Raw genomic sequence first — 23,753 nt, forward strand, 5'->3', positions numbered from 1 at the left:
GCCTCTGTACTTTTGTGAATATTTGGAATATTCCTTAATTAAATTTTTAAATTTAAAAATAAAAGCAGCTACAATTGTCTTGAAGAACTCTAAAGAGCTAAAGAAATAGAAGTTTCTGATACCACCGAAGATGAGGTGCAGCTAGATATGGCAAGTGGGAGCTGAAAAAAAGAGAATGGTTAAATGCCCATACATATAAGGAGAAGTTACATGCTAGATTCCCACACACTCAGATAGGTGGTTACCTTTCCTACTCCTCCAAAAGAGAAGAGTTTTGTATAATGGAGAAAAAGAGAGGCTGTGGATTTTGGAACACCAGACACAGAAGAAGAGTTATAGTACCCAACACAGGAGAATGAGGGAAAATCTGCATATTGAACACAGAGATTCTCCCTCACCAGCCCCCTTCCTCCTTCTACATCCAGAAACCATAGCTGGGCAGATATCCGCCAGAAGGAAAATTGAATTGCCAGAGAAAAAAGATTAATAGAGACTTATAATTGGGAGGTTCACAACAAAAATTAGGCTGAGCCATCAAGGAAGTGCAATCAAAACCATAATGAGATACAACTTTATACCCACTAGGATGGCTATAATAAAAAATACACACACAACATATCTGTGAAGGCATACCTATTATTAAAACAAGAGCTACCTAGAATGTGGGGCAATCAGAACCCCGCCTCATACATTGCTGATGGGAATGTAAAAATGGTGCAGCCAATTTGAAAACAGTCTGGAAGTTTCTCAAAGGGTTAAACATACAGTTATCATATAACACAACAATTCCACTCCTAGGTATACATCAAAAAGAATTGAAAACATATGTCTACACAAAGACTTGTACACAAATGTTCAGAGCAGCGGTACCCATAATGGTCAAAAGTGGAAACAACCTAAAAGTCCATGAACTGATGAATGGATTAATAAAATGTGAACTATCCATACAGTGAATTATCATTCAGGAATAAAAAGAAATGAAATATTGATATATTCTACAATATGGATGATCTTTGAAAACATTATTTTAAGTAAAAGAAGCTTGTTACAAAGAACCACATATTGTATGTTTCCTTTTATATGAAATGTCCAAAATAGACAAATCTGTAAACAGGAAGTAGTTACCTAGAGTTGAGGGAAATGGAGAGATGAGGGGTTAGTGGTGGAAGAATAAAGGGTGAAGGTTTTGTTTTGTTTTATGTCTGAGGTTAATAAAAATGTTCTAAAATTGAGTATGGTAATGGATGCACAACTCTGTGAATATACTACAAGCCATTGAATTGTATGCTTTAAATGGGTGAATTGTATGGTGTGTAAGTAATCCTATATTATAAAATACTAATATGCAAATTGTCCCTACAGGCGGGAGTTTGACGTGCACTGACCACCAGGGGGCGGCGTGAAACATAGTGGGCGTTGGTGACGCGTGGGTGGCAGTGGAGGCACTGTTGGCCCCAATGGGCCCTAACGAAAGCCGGACCATGGCGGAATGGTGGAGAAGGTGAGCAGGCAGCACCAGATCAAGGCGGGTGCCAAGGGAGGCCCTGGCCGGCAGCCGACAGCTGCTAGGGACCCTACTCATGCACAAATTTCGTGCACTGGGCCTATAGTTTCTCCATAAAGCTGTTTTTAAAAAGCCAGGTTAGCCAATTTAGTGCCCTTCAAAAAGGTTGCCCCATCAACAAGCCTCTCCCAAACACACGGAACTTCCAATGAGCTCAGCTTTCACCAGGAAGAGGCAACCAAGTACCACCAGACATTTGGGAAATGCCTCCATCATGAAAGATGGAAACTAAAAATGGACAAAATAGGGGGGAAAAAAACTCAAAGAAAACAAGAGTTCAGAGTCAATGCAAAGAATATAGGAAAAAACAAGAAATTATAATCAATATCCTCAGAGAAGACATTGAATCCGTAAAGTGAAGACTATAAACAAAGGAAAGGAAGAGAGGAAGAAAGGAAAGAAGAAAGCTAAAAAGACATACAATGAGAAAGAAAATATAGGAAAATGAGAGGTTTGGTAAACAAGGGACATCAAATAATAGGTATTACAAAACAGAGATTAGGGGAGGAAATAAACAAGTAAATAATATAAGAAATTAACAAAAAAGGAGAAGTTAACAAGTAAGTAATGCAAGAAATATATCAGAACCAAAAGATATGAGTCTATAAATAAAATTTTTAAAAAGCTGACTGAGCATCAGTAATAATGAATGAAAAAAAAACCCACACCAAAATCCATTATTATGATATTGTAAAACACTAAAAATGCGACGTAGATTCCAAGAGAGAGAAAAACAACAGTTTATATACAAAGAATTGGAAATTAGAAAGGCATCAGAATGGTAAAATACAGTGAAACAATTCATTTAAAGTTCTAAGGAAAAATTACTTTTCTTCAGGATTATATACCTAACCAGATTATCAGTGTGGGTACAATTTAAAAAAATTCTTTTCAATTTCTCAAAAAATTTATCTCTAACGCATGCTTTTTCAGGAGGCTTCTAAATGGATGTGCTTTAAAGAAACAAGGCTATAAATAAAAAAAGGAGATGTGAATCCAAGAAACAGAATCCAACATGGAATAGGTAAAGGGAATTCCCAGAATATTGGTGTAAGACCATTTCAAGATTACAGCACTGTAGCAGGACTTTGAGAGGAAGCAGTACAGATTGGAAGGTTGGAGGTCTTCGGGATCAATGTATCCCAGCTAGACATGGAATTGGCAAACTTATTGGTAATTCTGATCATAAGGAAAATGTTTCAAAAAGAGTTTTTAAAAGCTGTTGGTGTGGGGGGGGGGGGAGTTAAGGAGATGTTGAAAGAAAAATAAACAAATGCAAAACATCTAATTACAGTATTTGGCTCAAAAGTACAATATTTTTGTAGTCCCAGTAATGAAAACATAATGTAATAATGAAAACTGATTTAACAACAACAACAAAAGGCATCATTGTAATAGGAGAATGAAAATCAGTAAACTAAAAGTTCCACCTATCATAATAGAAAATCAATTAATGATATCAATTGCTGAACCTAAGTATCAGTCTTTAATAGCATTTAGTATTATAGAAGTAAATTCCGGGGCGGGGGTGGGGAGGGACAGGGGGGCCTAAAAAAATTGAAGATTTCTCTCCAGAATGGGAACTGTGGGGAGGGGAGGAGAGAGCAAGGTACTACTTTTTTATTTTTATTATAAGACTTTTGGCATTCTTTGACCTTTAAAAACTATTTGCATGTAATAATTTGATTAACGATAAAGATTATTTTGAAATTTATATAAAGAGAAGGTAGGTGATTCTCATTGACTCCCATGCCACAGTGAATCCTTAAGCAGAATTCCATTGCTAAATGTAGATGTAAAAATATGCTAACTTCAACTGCTGCAGCAGCCGCCTTCCTGAAGAATGAGGCAGGTGAGGGAAGTGGTCATCACAGGTCCAGAAAGACAAGAGTGCGGAAACTCCTTTTCTAGGGATCTCTGGTGTTCACTCTGGACACTTTCAAAATTACTTCTGAGAACCTTTCCAATGTAATATGTGTAAGTCCCTAAAACTCTTAGAAATAACTAGAAGATCTTTTGAGAGTGAAAAATTTAAGATTCTTCCCCCATCAAAAACTCCAAACAAAATCTCTCTATTAGCATTCAGTATTCAAATATTAGTATACCTTAGTTTACATTCTGATGCTTTCTTTAAGGGTATATTTAAAAGTAAACATGCAATTTTTAAAATTATGAAGCTAATATCTATTTATGGTTAAGGAATACAACTGCAAACAGTTTAGAAACAAGTATATTTAGAAATAAAATTTGTTCTCCATTCCCATCTCTCCACGACTCACACTCTTTAAGAGTGGATTTTAATAACTTGGTAAATCACTCTGTATGCCACTATATTTTGAGATTTCAAGGGGGATGGAGATAAAAAAGCAATTCAGGAAATTGACTGGTATCTTTGTAGAGAGACTGAATACATACAGAGGTATGGGACAGGCAATAGACCTCCAGCCCCAGGAGCCAAACCTCTGTCTCTGCAGCAATTGGTCTACAATGACCAGGACTTTGTCACTGACTGCCAGCTTACCTATTTTATTTTATTTTTATTCTCACTTTTAACTCAGGACTAACCAGAGAAAACCAAATGTGCTCCCCAAATCAATCCCACAAAATGCCCTACTTCTACTTATCCAGCCTCCAGCTTTCTCATGTCAACAGTAAAGCTTTCCCATTCTATTGCCTTCCTTTGAGTCCCTACCAAACACAAGTGATGGTAGCTGACTCCTGAGCTATAGCAAGTTTTGAGTAAATAGCCACTGTTCTCATTCAGGTGGTCATCATTTATTCCCCCAATGACAAGAAAAAGTTCCTACAAGAACAAATATAATATTAGAAAGACTGTTTAGTCTGCTAGTCTGCAACTTTAATGAAAGCTTCATTCATTAGATTCAGCTAATATGTATTATGCTAGTATGAGACAGGCACAAAAACAAATTTTATTTATCTGGGACAAAACTTGTCTAAGAAGGAAACTACATAGCTGAATCTTTGGGAGTTGGAAATTCAAATCTTGAGTCATTGTTTATGGTCTATAGCAAGTAAACTATTTACTTCAAACTTCTCAAAGTTCCTTGGTTAAACATAAATGAAGAGAAGGCCTCACCAGTTAATGTAAGGGCAGAAAAAGAATTACTAATAATAATGTTTTGTTACTAGTCTTATTTAAATAAATCTCTTAGTACCCCTGAAGGTTTGTATCACTATTGTTAGTAATTTTTTAAAAAAATTATATAAATTATTATTTGTGTAAGGATTATTGTCCACACCCCCTCAATTATGTTCAATTTACTATTCCAGACCACAAAGTTTTTCATTAATAAAGTTGGCAAACAAAGCATCTGAAAACATTTTGCTTCAGGGAATTATATTCTTGTAAGTTTTACTGAATACGACATTTTCATTAGCTCTGCTAATGAACTGTGCTTATTCCTTTTGGGAGCCATGATTTATTAAAATAATTAAAAGTTTGAAAAAACACCAAAAGAATTACACTCATTCATTTTGAATATGACCAGGGTATTTGCAATAGAAAAATTACTGAATATTCCCTAACGTCGTGGTGGCTTTTAAACACTGCATAATTCTGGGTATTGCCATCAGGAAAGCATTGTACCGTTGCTCATTAGAAGGATAATGTCATTATAATAGCTTTACTCTGAGGGATAAACCAGTTAAATGAAGCACCAGAAAAAGAAAAGCAAAAGTTTGTTTGGTGAATCATTCTTTTTTAAAAATTTATCTTTATTGTTGAAAGTATTACAGATGTCCCCCTTTTCCCCCCATTGACTCTGCCTCCTCTCCACTCCCATCTTCTCCTCAGGCCTTCACCCCACTATAGACTGTGTCCATGGCTTATGCATATAATTTCTTTGGTTTCTCTCTTCTCTCTCTCCCCAATCCCCTTTACTCTGAGGATCCTCAGTTTGTTGCATGCTTCCATGTCTCTGGTTCTATTTTGTTTGTCAGTTTATTTTGCTCATTAGATTCCACATGTAAGTGAGATCATGGGGAATATATTCTAATCATTCTTGTTCTATAATTTGTTGACTCCACGTTGAGCCATAAGGAAATGCTGTAAGAGTATACAGTTGTTATAATGGGTTTCTAGGCTTCATTATCTCTGCTCATGAAGCTATCTGTTCACACTTAGCTTTAAAAGTTAATTGTGAACAAATCAGGAGGAAATAAAAACTCAAACATAATGTAGCATTTAGGAAGATCTCCTTGGACCAGTACTTTGGTTCTCTTCTTTGCATTGTGACCTTGTACTGGGAACTTGGGTGTGATGGTGCTGTTTTGGTCCAAAGTGCCAGGGAGTTCAGATCAGGTCAAAGTCAAGCTAAAGCCAGGCTGACTCTGAGGTCAGATTATTCACATGTCCTTTTTTTAGGCCGGAATCACTTGAGGAACAAAGGCTACTGGAGATCAGTAGAGCTATTATTCTCCAAAGCCAAACCAGTGGATTGTCAGCAAAAATGGCCCGTGTGTTAGATCTGGACTCTGAGCACAGAATGTCATTGAGTACCTTTTAAGTTTGGACATGAAGAGAAGGCTGTGCAGAGTGAGCAAGAGAGACTCCTATTCAGAGAAAGCGCTGACCCCAAAATCCTCCATACTCAAGGAGGAGTTTGCTTTGAAACGCTTAACCATGGTCTTTTTAATGTAAAAGATAGCTTTCTAGAGAAGTGATTAGGCTAGGGGCTTATATTACAGGATAACAAAGATTTGATCCAATCCAGAAGGAGAATTGCATTAGTCCTTTTGCCCAAAGGGAAGCCCTCCTGTCCAAGGGTTTTCTTGGGGATGGTGCTGATGGATAGGAGGAAGTTGGGTCTCTAAAGGCTCTAGAAGTTGGTCAATGCACCAAATTCAAGGGTCATGGAAAAGCTTGTTCAAGTAGGAAATGTGAAAGCATTAGCAATAAGGAATCCTTAATGGTCAATTCAGTTCAATCGATATTTAATACCACCTAGTATGTTCTAGGCAGTGTGAGTACAAAGGTGAATATGACCCAGTTCTTGCCCTCAAAGAGCTTATATTTAAATGAAGGAAGTCAAGACAGATAATCCCATGTAATAAAAGCCTAATATGCTAAGTGTCCAACTGTTCGTTCAACCGTTCAACCATTCAACCAGTCGCTATGACATGCACTGACCACCAGGGGGCAGATGCTCTGACCGGTAGATTAGCTTGCTGCTGGGGTCCAGCCAATTGGGACTGAGTGAGATGGGCTGGACATGCCCTGGAGCCCTCCCGCGGTCCCTCCCCAGCCCAGATTGTGCACCGGTGGGGTCCCTCGGCCTGGCCTGTGCCCTCTCGCAATCCAGGACCCCTTGGGAGATGTTGGAGAGCCAGTTTCGGCCAGATCCCCACAGGCCAGGCCAAGGGACCCCGCCAGTTCACGAATCCATATACCAGGCTTCTAGTTTAAGTATAATGTGATATGTGATAAGAAAGCAAACCCTGGGCTGAGCCCTGAAGGATAAATTAGGAAGGATAAATAAGGAAGAAAGGTGGAACAAATTTCCAGGCTGGGAAGAGGAGGATGAAAGGGAGCAATGAGGTCTGGGAAAGTCAGAGGCAACCTAGGCACAGAGAGAGTTCTTCCTATTATTATAGATTTAGGACTCTAGATTTCTGTATATTTCTAAGAAGAGGAGTCTAAGTCTTTCTAGTTGCATGTGATAGCATGGTAACCTTCACAATCAGAAGCTGTATTCAGCATCTCATTGAAGTCCCTACTGAAGTGTGTACTATGTCCTGCACAGAGGGCTAGGATTTAGCCATCATGCTCCCTCCCTCCCTCCCTTCCTCCCTCCCTTCCTTTCTTCCTCTCCCATAAGCTTCTCTAGTCTTCAGACATATCTCTGTTAATCTTATTTTCTTCCCTCTTCTTTGCTTCCCTGTTGAGCTTCTCCAAAATGACCTCATTTCATAAAGCATGTTAATTCTGAGCCGAATTTGGGTCCCTAACATGACCCCATTTGTAGGAGACCTTGGAGTTCCCAGCATACTTTGCTCCCAGGGAACTTAAGTATCCTGATATCAGGCTATTTGGGGAGTGATCCCATCAAGCAGGTGTTAGTTCTAGAAAGACAGCTTAATTGAGCAGGAGACTCAATTAAGGGAGAGATGGCACAGGGAAAGAGAGGAGGGAGAGAAGAATGGGCTCTAAAGACTGGGATCTTCCTAGGTTAGCAGCTGCTCTCTGACATTCCCAGCTCCTAAGGGTCCAACTTGCAGAGGAATTGTTAGTTCCTGGTCTCAAAAATTATATTGGCACAGTTACCATAGTATTTAGAAAATTTGCCATCTGATGAAGTGAGCCCTAAGATTACTTTTTCTTCACTTACATTTTAGTCTAGTTTATGTGCTCAGTGAAGAAACTTTAGAAAACAGAAAAGTACTAAGAAAACAACAAAAATTGCACAACCCAAAGAAGACTTCCAATATTTGCTGTCGATATTTCTAGTATTTTTCATACATATATATTTTCCTTACAAAAATAGTATTATACATGTTATTTTGTAGCATCTGTTTTTAAAAAGGGAATTTACATTTATTTTTCAGCTTCCAAGAGTTTAACAAGTGATAATGATAGAAAATTAAGGATCTGCTGAGTGATATTTATTCCTTGGAAATGTGTGCTACAATTCAATTAATAAATTAAACATTACAATATGGGCATTTCATATAGATGTTTACCCATTTACGATGATTATTAAACATACTAGAGGCCTGGTACATGACATTCAAGCACTGGGAGGGGGGGTCTCCCACAGTCCAGGACCCCTTGGGGATGTCCACCTAGAAAGGCATACATCCCCTGAGGGATCCTTAGTGCTGCCTCGGAGGTTGAAGAGGCTCCCTCCACCCCAGCTGCGCTCGCCAGCCGTAAGCCCAGCTTCTGGCTGAGCGGCACCCCCACTGTGGGAGCACACTGATCACCTGGGGGCAGCTCCTGCACTGAGCGTCTGCACCCTGGTGGTCAGTGCACATCATAGCGACCAGTCGTTCAGTCGATTTGCAATTAGCCTTTTATTATATAGGATACCATATGTCTATACAAATATACATTCTCTAACCTGGGAATCATATCTGAGTGGTCCTGTCAATATTTTGCCCTCGACTCAATAAGCAATCTTTTTTTTTTTTGTAATAAAATAGTAGACTTTATTATTCACATGAATTGTTTCTCTTTTTTTCTTTATTGATTAAGGTATTACATATGTGTCCTTATCCCCCCCATTGCCCCCCCAAACCCCCACTCATGCCCTCACCCCCCTGGTGTCTGTGTCCATTGGTTAGGCCCATATGCATGCATATAAGTTCTTTGGTTGATCTCTCCCCCTTACCCCACCCTCCCTTACCTTCCCTCTGAGGTTTGAGGTTTGATGGTCTGGTCAATGCTTCTCTGTCTCTGGATCTGTTTTTGTTCATCAGTTTATGTTGTTCATTATATTCCACAAATGAGTGAGATCATGTGATACTTATCTTTCTCTGACTGGCTTATTTTGCTTAGCATAATGCTCTCCAGTTCCATCCATGCTTTTGCAAATGGTAAGAATTCCTTCTTTTTTTTTTTTTTTTTTTTTTTTTTTTTACCACAGAGTAGTATTCCATTGTGTAGATGTACCACAGTTTTTTAATCCACTCATCTGCTGATTAGGCTGTTTCTAAATCTTAGCTATGGTAAATTGTGCTGCTATGAACATCGGGGTACATATATCCTATCTGATTGTTGTTTCTAGTTTCTTGGGATATATTCCTAGAAGTGGGATCACTGGGTCAAATGGGAGTTCCATTTTTAGTTTTTTGAGGAAACTCGATAAGCAATCTTAAGCAAATCAACTCAAAATTTTTTTTCTGGATAAAGTCCAAATTCTTAAACATAGTGTATGAGGTCCTATATTGTCAGGTCCATCCAGCCATATAAGATTACATGCAGTTCCTAGGATGTACCATGTTTTTCTGTACTTGCATGTGTTATAAACATGATTTTTTTTTTTGCCTGAAATACTGCTTCCTATATGCCTCAATAACTTGTCTTTGCCTTTTAAAAGTATTTAATTATGGTAAAATACATAATACAAAGTTTACCATCTTAGTAATTTTTAAGTGTACAGTTCTGTAGTGTTAAGTACATTCACATTGTTGTGCAACTAATCCCCAGAACTCTTCATCTTGCAAAATTGAAACTCTATACTCATTAGACAACAACTCCCCATGCCCTCCCTCTGGCAACCATCACCCTACTTTCTGTTTCTGTGAATTTAACTATTTGAGGTGTTTCTTGTACATTGAATCATACATTACTTGTCTTTTTGTGACTGCTTTATTTCATTTAACATAATGTTTTCAAGGTTCATTCATATTGTAGCATGTGTCAGGATTTCTTCCCTTTTCGAGGCTGAATACTAATCCATTGTATGTATAAACCACACTTGTTTACCTATTCATCTGCTCATGGATGTTTGGGTGGCTTCTACCTTTTGGCTATCTTACCTAATAATAGACAAACATGTAAATTGACTGTACCTCCACTACGCCCACCAGCCAAGCAGGAGGGAATATGCAAATTAGAAGGACAAAGATGGTGGCTGCCCAGCTGCTCCAGGCACAGAGTGGCCGGGCAGGGCAGGACGGCTGCTATGAGAGGGAGGGCAGGGCACAAAGGGATCTACAGGAGCGGCACTCTGGCCACAGCGAAGACGAAGGCGGCAGACTCTGGCTGGAGTGCACCCTGGGTCCTGGGTGCTGGAGGAAAACCGGTGCTGGAAGCCAAGGGAAGAAAGGCCTATTGCACGAATCTCTTTGTGCAACGGGACCCTAGTTGTTAATAATGCTGCTATGAACATGGATATACAAATACTTCTTCAACATCCTGCTTTAAATTTTGGGGTTATGTATCTAGATGTGGAATTGCTGGATTATACAGTAATTCAATTTTTATAGCCTTGTTTGTAAGCTTTACTTTTTTATATTTCAGTGTTCCAGATTAATAATTAGCTACTCTTTTTACAGAATGGCTTTTATTATCCAGAGTATTTTATCAAATGAACGTATTTATTTAATTGGTTTCATTATTAAAAACAATGCCAGGTAAATAATTATTCATTCATAAGATTAATTCTTGGAAGTAGAATTGCTGGGCTAGGGGATATACATTTTTAAGGTTTTGATGTATAGTGTCACAGCACAAGCTTCTAAAGGCTTCTTTTTAAGGTATAAGAGCCTCTGTTACCAGTATCGTGTAGCGATAAGACAAGGGTCAGCAGTTTGAGGCTCCCATGGTCTCTTTAAAATTTAACCTCAAAGAAAGTAAATCTTTATATCAAAATTATTATTCAGAAGTGAAAGGTATTATGTAAGTCATCAGTCACAAGAAATAATGACGATCAGATCTCTTTAAATTCTAGTTAATATAAGTGATATTAACTCCATCTTAAAGGGCCCTCCCTAAACAAATATGCAAAATCCCCTTAAGTTTGTATATTATGTTTCAGTTTACAAACCACTTCTACTTACATTTTCTTATATACTCCTTATAATTAGTTATTATTTTTTTCTAGTTTACACATGAAAAATTGAGACCCGAAGAAGTGGCTTGCCTGTGGTCACAGAGCTGATAATCAGTGTTTTCTGGCTTCAAGTTCATTGCTTTTCAAATTACAGATGATTCATTTACCAGCTTATCATAATGAGTAAGCATAGTGCAGACTTTTTTATTTCTTTTCAAGCTGGAAAGAGGCGGTATTGGATTGGGGACAGTAGCTAAAAGCTGTGCTTTAATAAGAATCCATTTTGTGGCTGATACATACTATGGAAATAAAAACAGAATTTCTTTTCACCTTTTCCCAAGAATTGTCTGAGGCCCTTTATGGTGCCAGTCCAGTGTGGTCTCAAGCATGATGGGCTATACGGTCACCCTAGTTGGATTTGAACCTTGGCTTCACAGCACAAGTTATGTGATTTGAACAAATTGACCTCTTTGTACTTTTGTTTCTTCACCTATAAAGTGAACAAGTTAACCGCTTTATACTTTCGTTTCTTTACCTGGCACCCTGCTAACTGCCTGATACATAATGATTCTTTTTTGTTGTTGTTGTTAATCCTCACCCAAGGATATGTTTCCATTGATTTTTTTTTTTTTTTTTTAGAAACAGTGGAAGGGAGGGGGCGAGATAGAGAGAGATAAATATGGATGTGAGAAAGACACACATCGATTGCTTGAGCCCTGACCAGGATCGGGGAATCGAGCCTGCAACCGAGGTATGTGCCCTTGACCGGAATCAAACCCAGGACCCTGAGAGAGAAAGAGAACTGTCAGAGAAAGGTCCAGAATTAGAATATTCTGCAGAGCAGAAGTGACATCAATAGCACCTTTCATTTGTATGGCATTTTGAGGTTCACAAAGTACTTGCATCTTCATTACCCCCATAACTTACATTACATCCTTTCCTGGTAATTGAGACAGGTATTACTATCAGCACTTGACAGATGAGAAAACTGATGCTCAGATATATTTAAGTGACTTGGCCAGTGTCATATACATTCTAGTCTAGGGAAATTGCTAACATTCTTACTGACCTATAACCTCTTCTATTCAGGTATTTAGAAAAAGGCTTAGATTCTCTGTTCAAGAATTTTTTTAAAAGATATATTTTTTATTTTTATTTTTTTGTTAATCCTCACCTGAGGATATTTTTCCATTGATTTTTAGATAAAAGTGGAAGGGAGAGGGAGAGACAGAGAAAGAAACATCTATGTGAGAGACACACATTGATTAGTTGCTTCCTAGAATGGGCCCTGACCAGGGCTGGGGACCCCAGGGCTGGTGATCTAGCCTGCAACCAAGGTACATGCCCTTGACCGGAATGAAACCCGGGGCCCTTCAGTCTGAGAGCTGACACAATTATTAATTTGTAGCAGAAGAATGCATTTAAAAAATAAAATTCCATGTGGAGCCCAACTATATAACTGATCTGGCTGAAGAGGGTTGGGGATGGGAAGAGTTGGAGCTGCCAGAGTCCTGCCCACTTGGAAAGCTCCTTATATCCCACATGGTAAACTTGAGATTCTTCTGTTGAACCCAGGGCTCCAAAGAACGTGGAAAAACACTGACTTGTGTAATGAAATTAAAATATCCATTTACCCTTCCTTCTGTCCACACAGCATTTACTGAGTCCCCCACTATGTGTGAGATACTGTGTTGAATCTTGGGTGATGCTAAAGGATAGTGGGGAGAATATAAAGATGAGACACAGATCCACATGTCAAGGAGTTCACAATCTAGGAGGAGTAAGTCCGCAAAGGACTATAATACAAGGTGGAAAGGCTAAATTCCACAGGAGGGATTGAGATCAAGGGCCATGGAAGCATTCTCTTGACTTGAGGGCACTAAAGTTCAGAAAATCCAACAATAATAACAAAAACCATGAACGGAGTTGTTTAACCTCGCCCTGGTGAAACTTACAAGAAAAATTTCAATGTGTGGAAGTTATCTCTGAGAGGAAGGATTATGGTCAGTTTTGGGCTGTCATCATGCTTTTTAATAATATTTTTCAAGTTTTTACATATTACAAGTTTTACTTTAGCTTTTAGAGAAAACCTTAAGAAAAATAAAAGAACATCAGGACAAACTGCATGAAATGATATTATCTCTAATGTTGAAGTAAAACAGCAGATGAAATGCTATTTTAAACTTTACATGTATTATTTTAGCTTGGATGAGCTTGAAAGGGATAAACAGGAAAGATGACTGAAGTGTTAAGCCCCTGTTTAGAGACGCCCGGTTGCTGGGCATTCTAGATACTCCATCATCAGCCCTCACTTAACTTCCCAGCCATAGCAACCACCCCCCCCCCCCCCCATCTCGTTTCTCCTATGAACTCTAAATTCCAGGCACACAGACTGATATTCCCCTAGCAGACTCTGTACTTTCTCATTCCAAACCTTCTCTCATTGTTTCCTCTGCCAGAATACTCTCTTTCTCTTCTCTCCACTTGTTAAAGTCCTTTCCCCTTTTCCAAGTCCAGCTCACTTGCCACCTCCTCTGGGAAACCTTCAATATCTCTGCATCCCTCACCACCTCCCCTCTCAACCCAGAGGAATGCTGCTCTCTTTTCTGTTGTCATACATGCTGTTGATTCCTCTGTTACTGGATTTATCACAGTCTGTTGTGCAATGTTTTTTGTGTACATCCCTGTCACCACCCGAGGGTATGGATGGTGCCCTTTTCATCGGTTTCCCTTAGCACAGCTTCTGGCACCAGGTAGGTGTTAGACAAATGTTGGAGAGAATGAAGCAAAAGAAACCTGAGGAGCTGAGGCTGAATAAAACAACAAGAATTCTAAAACAAAAGAAAGGGATCAAGAAAGCAGATGGAGTCAGCAGGAAAAATACCTTACCGCGGGTATTTCCCTCTTCAAGGAAGACAGCTTGTTGAGTTTACCTTTTGCCAAGACCTGTTGCCACCTCATTTCCTGGGTTACCACAACTCTACTTCTCTTACCTTCACAAAGTGGGGTCAGAATTAGTTAGGGCTGTTTGTTGTTGTTTGTTAATCCTCACCCGAGGACATTTTTTCTCATTGATTTTTAGAGAATAGAAGGGGGCAGGGAAAGAGAGGGAGGGAAAGAGAGGAAAACATGAATGTGAGAGAGACTCAGGGATTGGTTGCCTCCCGAACACACCCCAACTGGGGCCAGGGATTGAACCCGCAATGGAGGTACGCGTCCTTGACCAGGAAGGAAATCTAACTCAAAACCCTTTAGTGCGGGAGGTGGGGGGTCGGGGGTGAGCAACACTCTAATTGCTGAGCCACATGGCCAGGGCAGTTAGGGCTGTTTTGCCTTTAAGTAACAGAAATGTAATCCACTAGTAAAGATATAAAATAAAAATGGGGCGAGGGAAAACTTCTATGGAGGGATACTTGGAAAACTCTTAAAACTTAATGATAAAAAACCAAAGATCCCAATTTAAAAGGGCAAATATTTGAATAGATAATTCACCAGAGAAGACATATAGATGGCAAATAAATGGATGAAAAGATGCTCAACATCAGTAGTCATTAGGGAAATGGAAATTAAAACCACAATGAAACACCATACCTACTAGTATGTCTACAATTGGAAAGACCGACTAAACCAAGTGTTGGTAATGATGTAGAACAAGTAGGACTGTCATACACTTCTGGTCAAAAGTAAAAGTGATACCATGACTTTGCAAAAACAGTTTGGCAATTTCTTAAAAAGTTAAATACACATCTACCACATAATCCAACCGTTCCATTCCTAGGCATTTACCCTAGAGAAATAAAAGCAGGCATCCAATGCAGACTTTGCACATCAATGTTCACAACAGCTTTAGTTGTAGTAACCAAAAACTACAAACCACCCATATGTTCACCAACAGAAGAATGGATAAACAAACCAAGGTATATCCATAAAAGGAATACTAGTTGGCAATAAAAGGGAATTAATTATTGGTACACACAACATGAGTGAATATCAAAATAATTACACTGAATGAAAGAAGCCAGACACTCCCCACCCCCCCAAAAAAGAGAGTATGTTCTCATTTATATAACATTCTAGAAAATGAACACTAATCTACTTTCCATCTACTATTACGGAAAGCAGATCAGTGGTTTCCCTGGGATGGGTTGAAGGGCAGTTGAGGGCAGGAGGAAGGGATTACCAAGGGCCATGAGGAAACTTTGGGTAGTAGAGGATGTATTTATCATCTTTATTGTGGTGATGGTTTCAGGATATATATTTTCATCAAAACATAAAATTGTACTCATTCAATACATGCAGTTTATTGTATGTCAATTATACCTCAATAAAATTTTTTAAAGAAGCTAATAAACAGGTGGTTTGTTTTAAAACGAAACATGCACTTACCATACTCAGCAATTGTACTCTTGGACATTTATCCCAGAAAAATGAAAACTTATGTTTACATAGAAACCTCTACACAAATGTTCACAGCAGCTTTATATATCAGAAGCAAACAAACAAACAAACTGGAAACAACACAAATATCTTTCAGTGGGTGAATGACTGAACAAACACTGATATATTTATACAATGGCATACTATTCCTCAAGAAAAAGGAACAAATAATTGATATATGCAACAACTTGCAAGGTGTTATGTTTACTAATAAAAGGCCACCTGAAAAGGTTACACACGGTATTATTCCACTTATAATCATCCTCGAATGATAAAAGTTTAGCAATGCAGAGCAGAGTAGTGATTGCCGAGGGCCAGGGATGGGTTAGGGAGGTGTGACCCTGAGAATTCCTTTGTAGTGATGGAACAGTTCCGTATCCTGATTGTTGTGGTGATTGCACAATTATATGTGGAATCAAATGACATAGAACTACACACACAGGCATACACAAAAATGGGTGCTTGTAAAACTGGTAAAAACCTAATGGGATCTGTAGTCTACCTAACAGTATTGTACTAAAGTCCATTTCCTTGTTTTGATATTGTACCACAGTCAGATAAAATGTCACCATGGGGGAGAAGGGTGGTTCAAGGTATTCTATGAGCTATTTTTGTAATGTCTATAACAATTTGAAAATAAAAAGTTTACAAACATGTATAATGGAGACTAAAAAAAACACCCACTTTTCTGGAGACTTCAGAATAAGCAGGTGAAGTTAAAATTCTATAAGACACACTTTTCCCCATGAGCTCACTTTAAATTCCTTTAATTAAGGTGCCAGCATGAGGTAAAGAACAAATGAACTCATATTCCTCCCCATATTAAACAAAGGCAAAAGCCCAAAAATGTTGAACAAATTTTCAAACATATAGTTCTGATTGATTTTGTTTCTTCAAGGCAGAGGGCACTAGAATGTGAGTTTATAGAGCAGAGACGACATCATCATAATTCTAAGCCCCAGCACAGAGCTTGGCTCATAGGAAGAGCCCAGCAAAGGCTTTTGGTAGGAAAGAAGATAAGGAGGGACAGGGAGGAGGTTAAATAAAGGAAAGAGGCCTTGGACAGTCTTCTCTTTTATGTCAGTGGAAAAAGGTTGTGACAGATCAGTGTAGAGGACCAAAGCCATGTGATGGAGGGAATTTGGGCAAGGAGGGGGAAAGGTCCACTATCTAAGTCTCTGCTTCCTTAGAAAATGAATATGGTAACCCCTGAACTCCCCTTTCTCCATGGGCAAGGGTTCCCAGCTGAGGCTGCATCTACGTAGGCTGGAGCCACGCTGGGAATGGGAGGGCCTTAGAGCATCACCAAAGCAGTCTGTAGTGGGAGATTTTAAGGTGTGAAGATGACAGAGAGCCCTGACAGAGAGCCCTGATTCAACCGAAGATGAACAAATACCAAACACAGTTCAGAAATCTGGAGTGGAACCCAAGGGGAACCTAGAATCAGGAGTCAGAAGGGGACAGGGTTGGCATGATCAAAGAAAAGTACAAAACATAAGTAGTGTTTGTGGGGTGCTGCTCCTTGCTTTCATTTGTCCAGTGCCCACCCGATGGCAGACATACAGACACAGTTGAAGCTGACTACATCATTGTGACTTATTTCATAAAGGAGCTACAAGAATATGAAACTTCCTAGAATGTCTTAGACTACAAAATGTTAGGAAAATAGTTAATACTTATTCAGATTCATAGGCCTTCTCTCTTCAACACTATTTTGAAGAGTGCATACTTCAGCTTTGGTAAGTTGTCTAGATTCAAAGTCGATAACATGACCAAATTGCCCCCTTGTTCTAGGTCATACCTTCTCCTCCTCCAGGACTTCAAGGCTTTGTGTTTTAAATAGTGTCAGATTGTTTGGGGGCCTCGTCCCACTTCATTATGTGGTTACATTGCCTCCCCCTATGCTATGTGGCTTCAAGTTCCACATTTGCTCCTATAGTCCTTTACACTATGGCATAGCTACTCAAATTTATAGGGTTCACGGATATAGATTCAATGGAAATACAGATATCTGGTTTTTCTAAGAAATACATTGAATGTAAAATTGTGAGGCTATGTTTTCCTTCATGACTTTCACTTCTTGTCCATCTTCTTAACCTTTCACATCATTTCCTGAAGCCATTTTGTCTTCCTTCTAAAATGCCAACCTAAAAATAAGCAATCACACTGAAAAGGATCCAGATGGAAACAGAAAAACATGGACACACTCATTTGGTACGTGAAACATTTTCTATATTTGTCAGTACACTTAAGTTTGCTTCTAATCTTCATTTCTGCCTCATCACAGAGGAGAGTTAGAGTTTAACAGAAATGTTTTGGCCACTTGAAACAAAATCCATTGTATATTGCTTTTGACTTTGGGTGGGTAATAGTTGATTTGGGCACCGTGAAAGCTTAAGAAAATTATCTGGAAATAAATATGACTAACTCATATTTTTCATGCAATCAAACTAACACTTTAGAATATTGTATGTGTTCTTAAGAAGTATATTTTTGTTTGTTTCAATCAGTTGGAGAAAGAAGGCTGTATCAAGCTCAGAATGTGGCAAATCCCCTAATTTTTCTTGGTGTAGAAATATGGAAGACTTTCTAAAGCAAACCTTTAGCTTTTTAGACGCAGACAATCAGGAGTGGAGCCCAAGAGAGCCCTAATTCAGGGCTTGTTTTTATTTAGAATCATAAAAACAAGATGAATGCTGTAGATTATAAGCAAAGTCAGAAATGTAATATCTGATTAGACTGATCAGAATCCCTAGTGAGCTATTATTTTAAAAATTCTCTTGCTTTTATTTTATTTTTAGACAAAAGAAGATCAATACATCCACAAATAGAGATCAAAGGGGATTTAGTGAGAAACCTTCATTTCTAGCTTCTTTTATTTAATGTTGAAGTTTTTTTTAATGTTCAATATTATTTTGCATTAGTTTCAGGTGTACAGCGTGACGGTTACACAACCATATACTTTACAAAGTGTTCCCCCCAATGTTTCCAGTGCCCACCTGGCACCATACGTAGTTATTACAATATTGTTGACTATATTTCCTATGGTTTACATCCCTGTGACTATTCTGTAACTATTAACCTGTATTTATTAATCTCTTCACCCTTTTCATTCAGTTCTCTAATCCCCTTCCCCTCTGGCAACCATCAGATAAATATGACTAATTCATATTTTTTATTTAATCAAACTAAGACTTTAGAATAGTGTGTGTGTTCTTATGGAGAACATTTTTGTTTGTTCCAATCAGTTAGGAAAAGAAGGCTGTGTTAAGCCCAGAACTTGGCAAATCCCCTAATTTTTCTGGTGTCAGTACACATTCATCTACATCTTTCTTATCTACAGTCTTGTTCAATGGCAACTGGCATTCAGAATGAGAATTGAGACACCACAAGATATTGAATCACCAAAGAAAAAAATGACATTTATTACTAAAACAAGAAATCTTTTTACACCATATTAGAACAATTATCAAAATAAAGAGTTGAAACATAAAATGTTTACTAAGTGACTATCTTTTAGTCAGGAGAGGTCTCATTTTCTAGGCAGTGTGAGAAATCTTTATTAAATGGTATTAAAGAATTATAAATTTTAGGACTAAACTAATGATTTAAGACATCAAGTTCTGCAAATTATTCCCCCACAATTTGGAAAATAAAAAACCACTCAAAAACATTAGCCCTGAAATTATGTGGCTTTAGAAAATGGCCTACATGTGAGACTCAGACCTGGCACAAGCAGGTTAATTCTACATGAATTATGGGCCACAATTTGATTATCTTTTAGGTTCCAAAAATATTTCGAAATTTCAAAGTACAACAAACAAAATGGTTGGTATGTACATCCCCCTGAAGAGGATGTGGAGCCTTAAAACCAAGAAAGCACAACTTTAATTAAAAATCTTGAAGGCAGCAAAAGTACAGCCACTATATCCTCCATATTCACATGTCATATTCTGTGATTTTGGTCCTGCCCAGACAGCCCTGACCCAGGCTGGATGTGGCCTTTCCCACTTTCACATTCTCCAAACTGAAAGTACTCCAGTGACTCCAAGATAGCAGTTCATTCCCTGGTCAGGGATTTGTTCTTTTTCTTGTGACATGTACCATACTCTATTCTGAAATACATTAATTTATCTACATGCTTCATCTCTCCTACTAGATTATAAACTTTTTGAGTGCACGGACTATATCTCTTTTATCTTTAAAAAATAACACAGATGGAAGTTCAGTAATTATTAAATACTTTCACAGGTCTAAGTTTCTATTCTTGTAAAATGATTTTCATCTAGTAGTGCCTACCACAGTGTAGATGCCCAATAAAGGTTTGTTGATTGACTGACTGACTGAATGAATGAATGAACACCTTTAATTATTTTCTCTTATGACCAGAATTCCATGTGGTATGTAGTAGAGAGAGGCCCAGCAAACAGAAGGTCAACTCTCTAAAGGGCATTCGTTGGAATGGAGTCTGGCAGGCTGACCTGCCATCCTTGGTTCACTGCCCACCAAACACCAGTGCCACCAATGATTCTTCCATTTCACACTATAGGATTTGGTTGCACCCTGTGGCAACCTGGCAAGCTGTCCAGGAAAGTGTCCTCAGGATGTCTGACCCCATACTAAAAAGGTATTTCAGGGCTAATGAGTGTAGCGGTTGCCCCAAACTACTCCCACCATTTGGATGTGCAAATAGCAATCTGTAGTACAAGACCTTTCCAGGAGGCAAGGGGAACCAAAAAAATAAGTAAACCCAAGTGAGTATCTAGTTAAAAGACACCATTCTGTGCATTATGTTTTGTTGCTCTCTCTATGCCAAAAGCACAGGACTAAATAAATGGAGAGAAAAGTGTTCTGCTTTCAAAATGCTTCAAAATTTTGCAAGGCTTTCTAAATTGCTCAATCATTTATAATCTGTCCTGGAACAGAGATGGTACCATTAGGGGCAAAAGCACAGCCTTGTGTATGTGGAAAAACTCTAAATAAATCATTATCATTATGAAGTACTTCTCCTGTTTTAAGCTTCAGAAAGGAAAAAAAAATGAGATTTTAGAATGACCATTTTCTATATTGAATTGATAACCTAGTGGCCTACTGGCCACCTACTCCTAGTTAGTCCTTTATTTTTAGCTAATCACAGGTGAAGTCAGAAGTGCTCAGATGCTATGACATGGTTGTAATGCTTCAGTTAGGACACTTACCAACTACTGTTTTGTGTGTGTTTTTCCACAGAGTCTCACTATTTCACTACAAAGACTAAGAGAACAGGCCCCTTGTTCTCAGTCAAGAAAAAACAGAAGCTGCGTTTGTTTATTATTTTTAGCCACTATGCATTTTGTGTGCTTTATAGCTTCTTGAGTGATTATCTAATTGTGAGTATATTGGCATGTGATTTGAGGTCAGCTGTTTGTTCCCTGGGTGGTACAGTCAGCCCATAATCCTGACAGGGAGAAGTCTCAGTAACATTCAGCTTTAAATCCTAGGCTATCAATATCTCTCTCTCTCTTCAAATCCTCTGTCTCTCATAAAAACAAATTTCTGTTTAATTTTCTTTGAACATTATTTAGAATGTAGTTTTTAAAGCATCTTCCCTCTTCTTTGTTGTTTTAAAAAATGCAGATTGGCAAATAGAAAATTGCTTCCAATTCTCCCATCCAAACATAATCACAATTAATATTTTGGTGTATAGTCTTCTCAGCTGGTTGAGAGAGTTTTTTAACAAGCACAAAAACAAACTCAAAGTGAACTTTACCAGTGTGGCCATATTCTTCAAAAATATTTAAAGCTAAAATCACATAAAGTAAGATTTTTTTTACTTAATGTTTTTAGTTTGCCAACAGTATATAGCTCGAATGGGCCATCAGTTGGAAAAAGAGTCATTTTTAAGAAAAAGGTGTTTTTTTGCTGTTTCAAAGCCCATTACAAGAATGCCTTGAATTATTACATTTCACCCTTTCCTGCTCCTCCCAGATTACCACCACCCCACCCCAGCACTTCTTAAACACCTACTCCAGAATCCCTTCATCTGGTTCTTTTGCTTCTAGCTTTGCCTCTGAGGTGTGAGAATAGAATCAAAGAAATAAGATTGGAAATAAATACAACAAAATATTAAAAGTTAGCAACTCTAAGCAATTTGAACACAAGTGCTGATTGTTTTAGTTTATATTCTTACAGATATTTTTAAAGTTCTAAATATTAACAAAATAAAACAAAAGATGTGGTCCCTGTGTTCAAGGAGCTCAAGGTCTGGTATAATGTGCAAACATTCAAGACTTGCAAACAGATCATTGCTCTAGAGAGCTTTCTAACAGAGGTTAGCACAAGGTGCTAGGCTCTAGCACGAAGAGGACACAGAACAGAGGACCTCTCCCCTTTCCTTCCGTGCCTTCATAGAGAATGTAGGAAGGCTTTAGCAAGGAGGCAAAGCGTGACTCAAGGCTGGGAAGATGAGTAGTTTTCTGTGGTTTAAGTGTAAGAGTGCACTGCAGAAAAAGCCATGACATGTGTGAAATCAGATTCGTAGACCATTCTGTGTGCTTGGAGAAGAGAGTATATTTTCAGTATGGCTGGGGTTGCTCTGTGTCAGCAGATGAGCTTGGAGAGGTGAGCATTCACCAGGTGAAGAGTCTCATATGACAAGCTCCCCAATGAAGGAACCAATGAAGCAAGTGAAGGGCCTAGTGCAACTTTTCTGTTGGCAACATCCTTCAGCGGACAGTGTGGAAGATAGAGGGGAGGGAGGCAGGGATGCTAATTAGGTGACGACTGCAATGATCTAGGTCAGTGGTCAGCAAACTGCGGCTCGCGAGCCACATGCGGCTCTTTGGCCCCTTGAGTGTGGCTCTTCCACAAAATACCATGGCCTGGGCGAGTCTATTTTGAAGAAGTGGCATTAGAAGAAGTTTAAGTTTAAAAAATTTGGCCCTCAAAAGAAATTTCAATTGTTGTACTGTTAATATTTGGCTCTGTTGACTAATGAGTTTGCCGACCACTGATCTAGGTGAAAGATGATGATGGCTTGTAATAGGGCAATGGCAGAGAGGGTGTAGGGGACAGATGGGAGCACCTTAAAAGATAGAATCCATCCTGAATGGAGACAAATTGGGTGTGGGGGGATGAAGAGGGCAGACTCGAGAGGGACTTCTGGGTTTCTGACTGGGCACTGGGTTGGATTGTTTAGAAAGCCTTGCAAAATTTTGAAGAGCAAAGTTTTAGAGTTGAACATTTGGAGTTAATTTCTACACATTTGGTGTAAATTCACTGAGATTGGGAGGAGCATGAATGCAGAGGGACAGATGAGTAAATTTACAACATGCTGAGTTTGGGGAAGCCGTGATGTAGCTTGGAGTTGCCCAAGATATCATGAAATAGAGCAATTTGGGGTGAGCACAGCATGGGCACTCTCCAGGCTAGAAGTAGACTGATTATGGAACACCGCCATGGATGAGGTCATGACTGGCTGAAGGTGTCCTGGGAAGAGTGAGAGAGAGAGAGGACAGAAGCTGGAGTTCTTCTTCCTTTTTTAAAAACAAAAAACAAAAAACCCTTTTATTTATTTATTTTTAATTTGTTAATCCTCATCCAAGGATATTTTCCCCATTGATCTTTTAGAGAGAGTGGAATAGAGAAGGAAAGACAGAGAGAAACATCGATGTGAGAGAAACGCATTGATTAGTTGCCTCCTGCACTGGGCCGGGGAGGAGCCTGCAACCAAGGTACGTGCCCTTGACCAGAATCAAACCCAGGACCCTTTGGTCCACAGTCTCTATCCACTGAGCCAAGCCAGCTAGGGCAGAAGCGGGAATTCTTGGGAAGCTCAGCGTTAAGAGACTGAGAGGTGGTCCAAAGGGGAAGGAGGAAGACGAGGATGTAACATCTGCTAAAGGAGCAGATCATTTTAAGAACAAAGATACAGTCGCTAGATCAAAGCTGGCAGACAAGTCACTTAAGATATCTTGTCCTCAGATAAAATACAGAATACCAGGTAATTGTAATTTCAGGTAGAAATACAGGTTTTTTTTAGTATAAGTATGTGCACTATTTTTATTTGCTAAATATGCTAATCCTAGTAAGATAAAGACCAGAGTGTACATGTAGATGTACACGGTAGTTAAAGCAGGCTCAGAGGACCACAGGGTGCAAACACAGAAGGGAACTGGAAGAAAGTGCATGTGAACCCATCTTGCTAAAAATCAATAGGGTAAATGCTAAGCAATAGGGTAGGGAGCAGGGTTAAGGCA

Source organism: Plecotus auritus, assembly GCF_963455305.1.
Source record: "Plecotus auritus genome assembly, chromosome: 2".
Taxonomy (NCBI): domain Eukaryota; kingdom Metazoa; phylum Chordata; class Mammalia; order Chiroptera; family Vespertilionidae; genus Plecotus; species Plecotus auritus.